This window comes from Alligator sinensis, unplaced genomic scaffold (genome assembly GCF_000455745.1).
Source record: "Alligator sinensis unplaced genomic scaffold, ASM45574v1 scaffold282_2, whole genome shotgun sequence".
NCBI classification, from domain to species: Eukaryota; Metazoa; Chordata; order Crocodylia; family Alligatoridae; genus Alligator; species Alligator sinensis.
Genome location: NW_005841879.1, coordinates 1115429 through 1124807, shown reverse-complemented (window position 1 = coordinate 1124807; position 9379 = coordinate 1115429). Strand labels below are relative to the sequence as shown.

Genomic DNA, 9379 nt, shown 5'->3' with positions numbered 1-9379 from the left:
CGCCCGCCCGCCCGCCGGGGGAGGAGCGGGGCCCGCGCCGCCCCGCACGTGTGCACGCCCGGCCCCAGCGCGCCAGGGGGGCTCGACATCGTACCCCCGTCTTCTTCGCCCTCCCGGACGGGTGCACCCTCGACACTTGCCATGCTGATAAAAAAAACCCAAGTGCAGAAATAGTTGCCTTAATTTGAATGAGAGTAAAAGGGGGTCTAAAACCCTGTTTCCTTTGCCCTCCTGGACTTGTGCGCTGTGGACACTTGCCACGTTGCCATGCTGATAAAAAAGCCTGAGCACAGAAATAGTTGACTTAATTTGAATGAGAGTAAAAGGGTGCCTAAAGCCCTGTTTCCTTTGCCATCCTGGACTTTATCAGCCATGCTGGAAAAAAGCCTGAGCGCAGAAATAGTTGCATTCATTTGAAAGTGCTGACAGATTTTAAAAGGCATCTAAAACCCTGTTTCCTTTGCCCCCCTGGACTTGTGCACTCTCGACACTTGCCCTCCTGTGCTTGTGCACTCTCGACACTTGCCAGGCTGCCGTGCTGATAAAAAGCCCGAACACAGAAATAGCTGCCTGCATTTGAATGTGACTTGACAGATTTTAAAGGGTGCCTAAAACCCTGTTTCCTTTGCCATCCTGGACTTGTGCACTGTGGACACTTGCCACATTGCCATGCTGATAAAAAGCCCAAGTGCAGAAATAGTTGCCTTAATTTGAATGAGAATCAACAGATTTTACAGGGTGCCTGAACGCCTGTTGTCTTTGCCCTCCTGTGCTTGTGCACTGTGGACACTTGCACCTGGTTCAGCCTGTGCCTAAAACTCGCTCTGCTTTGCTCTCCTGGACTTGGGACACTTGCCACGCTGCCTGCTGATAAAAAAGCCCAAACACAAAAATAGGTGCCTTCATTTAAATGGGAGTCAGCAGTTTTTAAAGGGTGTCTAAAAGCCTGTTTTCTTTGCCCTCCTGTGCTTGTGCACTCTTGGCGCTTGCCACATTGCCATGCTGATGAAAAAGCCTGAGTGCAGAAGTAGGTGCCTTAATTTGAATGGGACTCAACAGATTTTAAAGGGTGCCTAAAACTCTGTTTTCTTTGCCCTCCTGGACTTGTGCGCTGTGGACACTTGCCACGTTGCCATGCTGATAAAAAAGCCTGAGCGCAGAAATAGTTGCCTTAATTTGAAAGTGCCGACAGATTTTAAAAGGCATCTAAAACCCTGTTTCCTTTGCCCTCCTGGACTTGTGCACTCTCGACACTTGCCCTCCTGTGCTTGTGCACTGTGGACACTTGCACCTGGTTCAGCCTGTGCCTAAAACCCGCTCTGCTTTGCTCTCCTGGACGTGGGGACGCTTGCCACATTGCCATTCTGATAAAACGCACAAACGCAAAAATAGTTCCCTTAATTTGAATGGAAGTCAGCGGATTTTAAAGGGATTTCTTGTTTATAGCTCTACATTGGTGAGACCGCAGCTGGAGGACTGTGTCCAGTTCTGGGTGTTGCACTTTAACAAGGACGTGGAAAAGCTTGAGAGAGTCCCGTATGATCAGAGACTTGCACAGCAAGCCATACAAGGAAAGGCTGAGGGACCTGGGACTCTTCAGCCTGGGGAAAAGAAGGCTGAGAGGGGACCTGGTAGCAGCTTAATGCTACACGAGGGGAGTATGTCAGGGGCTCGGTGAGCAACCGTTCCCCAGGGCACCCGTGGGGAAAACCAGGAGTAATGGCCGGCCACAAACTCCTGGAAGACCATTTCTGCCTGAACTTACTTTGACACTTGTGGGCACCTCTAATGCAACTCCTGTAAACTTCCAGCTGACAGGTGAGGCAAGACTCCTGCTGGACATCACCAGGCAGAGCTATTCGTTTCACTCGACATCTCGGGGCATATTCCCGAGTTCACTGGACGACTCGGGGGGTCGCCTGCTGCAGTTTGTCTCCTGGCTCTCGGAGGATGCACACTCCCACTTCAGAGTTTGAAACCAGCCTTCTCCCCTCTTCAGGGCCTACTGTCCTCAATCTGTTTCCCCAAGAAAAGCTCTTCTACCCACTTGTCCCTTTCCCTATGGGTCCGGGGGCACAGGTCAAGCAAGCTCCCTCCTTTTCTAGGACTGGTTGTTTTCTCCCCTGACTTCCCCAACCCAGGACTCCCTCACCCCACACTGCTGCCTCTGCTCCTTGGCTTAGGAGCCTGCAATGGCCAGTCCTCTTGTATAAAGGCAAGGACACCAGGTCACTTCTTTTCAGGTCACCTGCCCAGTTGCTTTTATCCCTTCTTCAGGTGAGTCTAATCACCCCAAATATCTACCTGAACCAGATGGAAGAGAAGGGAGCTTTATCGTTCTCTCTCTACAAGGCTTCCAGAGCAGTGGTCTTCATCTCTTCTTGGTCTGAGACAAACTCCTGGGAATCCTCCTTTTGTTCTCCTAGCAGTTGTCCTATTTCAAGCAATCTGCCTCCTTGGGCACATGGCATGGGGTAAACAGCCTGGCACACCGTCTTCTCTGGCCTTAATGGGTCACACTGGCCCCTTTACATAATCCTTGCCCCATCCTCTCCCTGAAATTGCCATGCTCCCTGTTGGTTGCAATGCAAATGGTTATGAGGGCTCAGAAGAGATTTATGGCATAAATAGATCATGGAGAAAGGAGATGGCACATGTCCTTTGTATAAAAGAAAAAAGGAAGAATATAGGATTGAAACTTTTCCTTTGGGCATATTAAGAGTCCTGGGTGGTTGTGCCTTTCTTTGCCATGCTTGCCCATTTCTCCTTCCCTCTTTTCCCTTGCACATCTGCCTCCCTCTTTCTGGCTCACCAGTTGCTTTTTCTGACAGTTCTCTTGCAGATAAGGCTTTTTAAATGTTGTGTGGCGCTGTGCATGCAAACTGGCCACACTTCATGGAGTAAAGAAACATCCCCAGGGATGGGAAACGGTATTTGTAGCTGCAGAGTGGGCGAGGAAGAAGGTTGTTCTGCAGGAGCCTCGGAGGGAGCAGGCTTCTGCACCCGCTATATCGTGGGATGGAGTTGGAAGGAAAGGAGGGTTGACTGGAAATGGTTTTTATGGTAGAGCAGCTTCACTGACTCATCCCACCCTGCCCTGTGCCTCAATGCTCTTGTCGGGGACCGCTGGTTGTAACCCCACAGGGGGGACCACTTCTTCCTAGTCACTAGGAACACTAGTCTTCCTAGTGGTGTTTCAGGTCGGTACTTCATGCCCTACTTTGGTGCTTCAGACACATCAGATGTTAGGTCTGTTCTCCTGACCCTTGAACAGTTGTCTGTCACAGATGTCATTTAGGAAGGTGGAAAAAAACCTATCCCTTCACTGATAAAGCTATGCTATGCTGGCAAGAGCCCCAGGTTAGAGACATTTATATGGGTAAAAAAAAAAAAAGCTCATTTATTGGCGTGATTTATTTTGCATGGAGAAAGTTGAAGCAACACTGGCAGGAAAACTCGTGTGCTGGAATTAGCTGTCTCCCTACTGGGAGCCGTGTTGACTTGTAGCTCTGCCAGTCAAGGGCAGGCAAGGCCCAGACAGGGACAGGACGTAAATTAGCACCGACACAGATTTTTCCACCAGGCGTCAACTGCCCTTTGCAATGGCTTCATCAAAGCACAACACGAAATGGTGCAAGGTCAATTTGAAAATAAAAACGGCTGGTTATCAGCAGGTCCTGGCACACCCCAGGAGCTGCCACTCCCAGAAGCTGGTGCAGATTGACATATGACCCACCCTCCCTTTCTTACACGCTTTGATCAGCAGTGAAATAATTAGCGGCGTTAAAAATTAAGTTATCATAACTCACCATCTCAATTACCACCTCATTGGGCTGGACAGCGCGGTTTACACTATTGTTTGCGGCTTTAGCATGAGTTACCTTCTGCGCACGTTAGAGGCTTTCCCTGCAATCAGGGCATCTAGAGAGGCTTTGCTTCATTTATGATGGGAGTTTGCAGTTGATGGGAGTACCCCGGACCCCTCTGGTTCCAGCCCTCTCTGGGGCTGCTGCTTCATGTGCTCTGCAGCCATGGATGCTGCTCAGGGTTTCAGCAGTGGGGATGTGGCATCGTTTAGGTTTTCAGGGGTGACATCAGGGACTCGCTTAGTAAGACTCTCCATGTGCTAAGAAATGGGCACATTCTTCTCTGGCTGACAGAGGAGGGAAAAACTTCAAAGGGGTGACCTTGCCGGTGACGGTTCTGGCTGCTGGCCCCTTTCTCAAGGCCAGCCTGGAAGTGTGAAGACATGAGCTCATAGCAGCCCAAAGACTCAGACTCCCCGCAGTAAACTACTGCAGGTGTCTTTGAGGTACAGTGCAAGGAAAAGATAAAGCACACATTTTACTGCTTTCCCCTCCCTCCATCCCCGTCCTGCCTAGATTTGCTTTACCATGCCCATTAATTAGTCACATCACAAAAAAGCCTCCATCGGTAAGGGGGAGAATATGATTTTGTAGCAGCCAAGTGTTCATTTAGTGCAGCGGTTTTCAACCTCTTTGCCACAGTGGACTATGCTTGCAGCTCCCAATGTGTTATGCGGGCCGCACCCACACAACTACCTGCATATCCATTTAAAAATGCTTTGTATCCATTATCTGACAGTAATGCAAGACAGATCAATATTCTGTAGTACCTCTCATTTCTACACTGTCAAATGTTGTTCCTTTTTTTTTTTTTTAACAGGTTGCCACATGAGCCGTAGCAATGTGCTGATTGCGCCTCATGCAGACCACGGGTTGAGAACCACTGATTTACCAGCAAGTAGCACTGTGCAGATGACTGCTTCATGAATAGTATTGGTCTCTCCTAACAGAAGCTGTAGGATGCTGGATAGAGGTGTGCTCATAATTCCCACCTTAAGGCCCTCTGCCCTGTCTCTGAATTGTGCGGTAGCACCCAAGCTCCGCAGCTGCTTAAGGCATACACTCAGCTTGTTCGGATGGCAGCTGCCCAGTCACTTCCCTTGTGTGACAATACCCAGCTTTTGGATATTATGCAAACCTGCACAGGATGGTATGCTGTTGTATCAGTTGTACCACATTAAGCAAGTTCAACCATATGAAGACAGCCCTGTCTCGATTCTGCCAGCTGTCACACCCAGAATTCAATGAAGTTGCGGTTGCAGATTGCAGTGACACTGAGCTAAATGAATACCAAATTTTAGGACCCTATGGTAACATTTGCATGAATAAGTATCATTCTTGCTAGTGTAGTAGCATCAGTGCAGTGTCACTAGCAGTACCGAGGGTACAGCCCAGCCCCTGATGTTTTAGTGAGCGCATCTTTTACTTGCTGGTGTCAGAGTGGCAAGTAATTTTAAGACGAATGCAAAAGTAGGGGAAACCTGAATGGAAAAGCAGGGCTAGTTTGTTGACTGAAGCCGGCATTGAGCCAGGTTGTTTTTTATCAGTTATCAGGAACCTAAAAAGCCAAGACTTCCTGAGGAAAGAGAGCCAAAGGATTGGAACGGATATTCTGCAGGTGAAGCTGTAAGAGCGGGTGGCTGAGCAGGGAGTCCAGGCTAAGGTTTCAGGATAAAGGCAGAGTCTAGCTCTAGCAAGAGGGAGGATGCCAACCATAACCCATTGTGACCGTGGTACTCTGAGAGCTGTCTTGGACCCATTTATGTGATGATATGTAAAGTCCACTGTTTTTGAGACGCCGTGAAACAGCATTTTCTGCGCGCTGGAAATACCCTACATAAGGGATGTGGCTTTAATTGGACATAGGCCCATGGGTCTGATCTGCCCGTTGTGTTTCTGGCAGCAGGCTCATTGAAATGCAAACTGTTTCCTTTCTGCCCTGGCCTTGTTTGAAGGGAGCTAAGTTTCATTCCTTGGAGACTGAAATATTTGAAGGAGTTTTTCCAGGTGGCTTTCCCAGGTTGCAGTTGTACCGTTGCCACCATAAGCTGAGCGCAACAAAGCTTTGTGAATGGATGACTCGTCCCTCTGATCCTGAAGAACTGTTTTTGCAGCTGAGGCCCCAATCAGCAATGCCTGGCTTAAGTTCACTCATATTAAAGGATCTTAAGCACATGCAAATTGCTTTGACACATTTATCAAGGAGATGATATGACGTAGTTGCTGCAATTGCAGGGAACTAGACTCAGTGACTGAAGAGACCCCTTCCACTTCTGTGTCTTAGGTTTCTCTGCTTGTGTCCCACTAAAGACAATGCAAAGTGCATGGGCTTAAGTGCTTTGCTAAGTTTGGATCTAGAGGACTTGTTCAGGATGACTGTCACAGACTGGGAAAGGAGAACTTGACATAAGTGATCTGCTGTGTTGTCTTGGGGAGGTTTCTGGGGACCTTATTCTGCATTTTGGCTTTTGAGGGCTCTGAGAATCGAGATATTTTGTCAGACCCCACCGCACAAACGTAGGCCTCAAATGACTTCCCCTTTTTCAAATTCAAGGGAAGACAATGTCCTTTGAAGATGGTGTGGATTGTTTCTGTTAGTCATGTTCTACCCACTTGCCTCCGCAAAATGAATAGAAACTCTGCCAAACATCCAGGCTGACTCTCTGATATCCGATTGATTGGTTAGTTTGGCATGGCAGAGGTGTGGCAGCATGTTATTATGGTACATCACTGGCGCCAGATCAGACTTGCCAGGCAAATACACGAGTCCTTTATTAGCAGACAGTATCCAAGCAGCAGGGTTTATTTTTCATATTTACATTTAAAAAGTGATACCTTGCTTGGGCACTGCAAGCGGAGAGTGCAGCCACCTGTTTTGCACCCTTGGAGCACAGAAGGGGAACATTTTTGCTGGTTATTGCTCTGAACCATGGCTTAGGCTCCATTTCCTGACACTAAATGCCACTTTGCTTGCAAACTGCTGCCCTCTTTGTGTGAGAAGACAGGAGCGTGTTTGCCCCAGAGGCTCTGTGCACAGAGATCTGCACAGCAGGAGGACACTAGGATCCCAATCCCACAAGGCACTTTGGGTAGGTAGACACTGGAGCCCCATTGCCCCCCCGAGGGCAGACCTGTGTGCTCATTGAAGTGAATATGACCTGTGTGGGCAACTGGGATCCTTTTGCAGTGAGTGAGCATCAGGATCGGGACCCGGATGGAAAATACCATCCAAACTACCCAGTGCATCAGGTAAGAGCTCGTGCCATGAGAGAGGATATAACCATATTGAACTGATACTCAGTAGACCCTATGGCATGCAGAAGGCCGGGAGGCAGGAGTTGTTCAGAAGCCAGTAAAGGTGTCTGATGGTGGAAATCTGCGGTGCTGCTTTGTGGAGTGGGAGAGCGTTGCCTGGCTGCAGCAGTTTAGAGTGGGTAGGGATGAGATGCTGTGGTTGATTCAGGGGCCCTGCTGATCTTTGCCTGCTTCCCTGCCCTAAATCCATATACGCTTCTCTCTCCCTGATCCTTTGCATCCTGCACATACCTTTGACACCTCCTTACCTTGCTTATTCTTCAAAGTACTCCTCTGTGAGTCTTCCTGGCCCTTTTCCCTTCCAGAGCCATCCCCTAAGATACTTCTCTGCATACCCCAGATTGCGGCCTTGGAAATGCTGGGATCTCAGGGCCTTGTTACACCTAATGCTACGAGCTGCACAGAAGGTGATCGGCTTAGTGCTTTGGAGCGGTCACTCCTACCCGCAGATCAGGTGTATCATGGGCAGCATGGATGCTAACTTCCCTCAGCGTTATCCTGCCAATGTGCTACCGCTGGTAACACCTTCAGGAAGACCCACAGGTGCTAGGGGAGCTGAGTCTCTTTGCCTATGTGATCTTTAGCCCTTCAGATGAGTTAAGAGGCAGAACTGTGGTCTCTGTTACACTGACGGCAGCCCAGGGCCACTCTACCCAAGTGAGTAGATTTACCCTGCGTTTACACCAGTGCAAATGAGGTCAGGATCTGGAGGAGGGCATCACTTGTTCTTTGCATGGTGGACTCCAACCTGTCATTAGTGACTGGAAGGGAACTGCCACCTCACTCCATGTGGACCCAAAGCAGCCCCCAGGGGGCGCGTCTACACGGGACACTAACGTCGCAGTGGACTAATTCTACTGCGCATTAGTGTGGCTGGCCAAAACCGTGCTAACACGCAGAATTAATCTACTGTGCATTAGCGTCACCTAAAAACCATTAATTTGCAGATACTAAACTTAATGTGCCATCATTACGGTGCATTAATGAACATGACATGCCCAGGCCCTAGTCATTTTAAACTATTACTGCTACTGTTGCACCTCTAAAGGAGTTCAGCCTCACAAGGCAGCCTCTTCCCAATGGGAATGATGTTAGGAAATAGATTGGATGGGAATGGTTTTTTTATCTAGCTGATTTGGGCTCTTTTGAGGTGTAATGCATGAGGCAGGCAGTGGCTGTGGTTATAGTGGTTTGAACATGAGCGTGGAAGTCAGGACTGCTGCCTTCTCCTCCCGTCTTGGCCACTGACTTGCTCTCGAGTCACAGAGAGATCTTTGACCTCCCTCTGTTCCAGCTCTGCCGTCTGTGAGCCCTTTCTCTACCTCCCATGCTCAGTTAATTAACGTCTGTGAAAAGTTTTGAAATCCTCAGGCAAAAGCTTTTAAATAATGGCTCCAGGTTGTTAATTATTAAGTGTTATGTATTTTTTATGAATTATTATTGTGCTCGGTTAGGATCCTTAAAAGGAGCTGCAGCTCTGAAACCCTAAGGTTTTTTAATTTAATAATGGATTTGAATGGGAGATTATGAATTATGGCCTATGGCAGCTGCCAAGTGCTTGGCCTACAGATGGTGCTCGTTGTGTTTTTTCTTCTTTCTCCCCGCACCTCACTGTCTCCTTTGTTTTTGATTATTCCTTTATTTACTCATCTTCTCAGTTTATCTGGGTCACTCCGAATGCTCCTGCTCTCCTCAGTTGGGTTGACTGACCCGCAAGCTTTGTATCATCAGCTGCACATTCTTTTCTCAAGGTCATTGATACACAACTGGAAACATCTGTCACAATACTGGTCCTAGCTGGACTCAGCTAGCCTGCGCCCTCCGCTCCAAGCTGCTCATACTTACAATAGTTAGCCTGTTCAATATTCAAGGCAGGTCTTTGCCCACTCATGTGCCGTACCCTCTGATATGATTCTCGTTGTCCTTGTAGATTAGGCTCCTGCTGATGGCATTGTATAAATAGACCAACGCCCTGTAAATTGTATCCGCTTCCTTCTACAGTCATCAACGTTGGTTCTTCCTGTCTCACAACATTCAAGCTATTATTCAAGCTTCTTTTTTGTGTGTGTGAATCTTGGTTCGTTAGTTAGTTAATTCTTAACGTTCTAGTGAAGATATTATTCTTCTGAATGCCTCTCAGATCAGCTCTTGTTGTCAGACCTGTGGGCATGTATTGTCTTAGTTCTTCCTTATTTGCT

General features: G+C 48.2%; 1 protein-coding gene across 3 annotated transcripts in view; it reads left to right on the top strand.

The window, feature by feature from the left end:
- ARSG (arylsulfatase G) overlaps positions 1 to 9379 on the top strand; it is an 88033-nt gene that overhangs the window by 16804 nt on the left and 61850 nt on the right. For all 3 annotated transcript variants that reach the window (XR_003092526.1, XM_025196254.1, XM_025196252.1), the window contains exon 3: positions 4687 to 4839. The gene's annotated coding sequence lies outside the window, so the exon portion shown is untranslated. The remainder of the gene's footprint in view (positions 1 to 4686; positions 4840 to 9379) is intronic.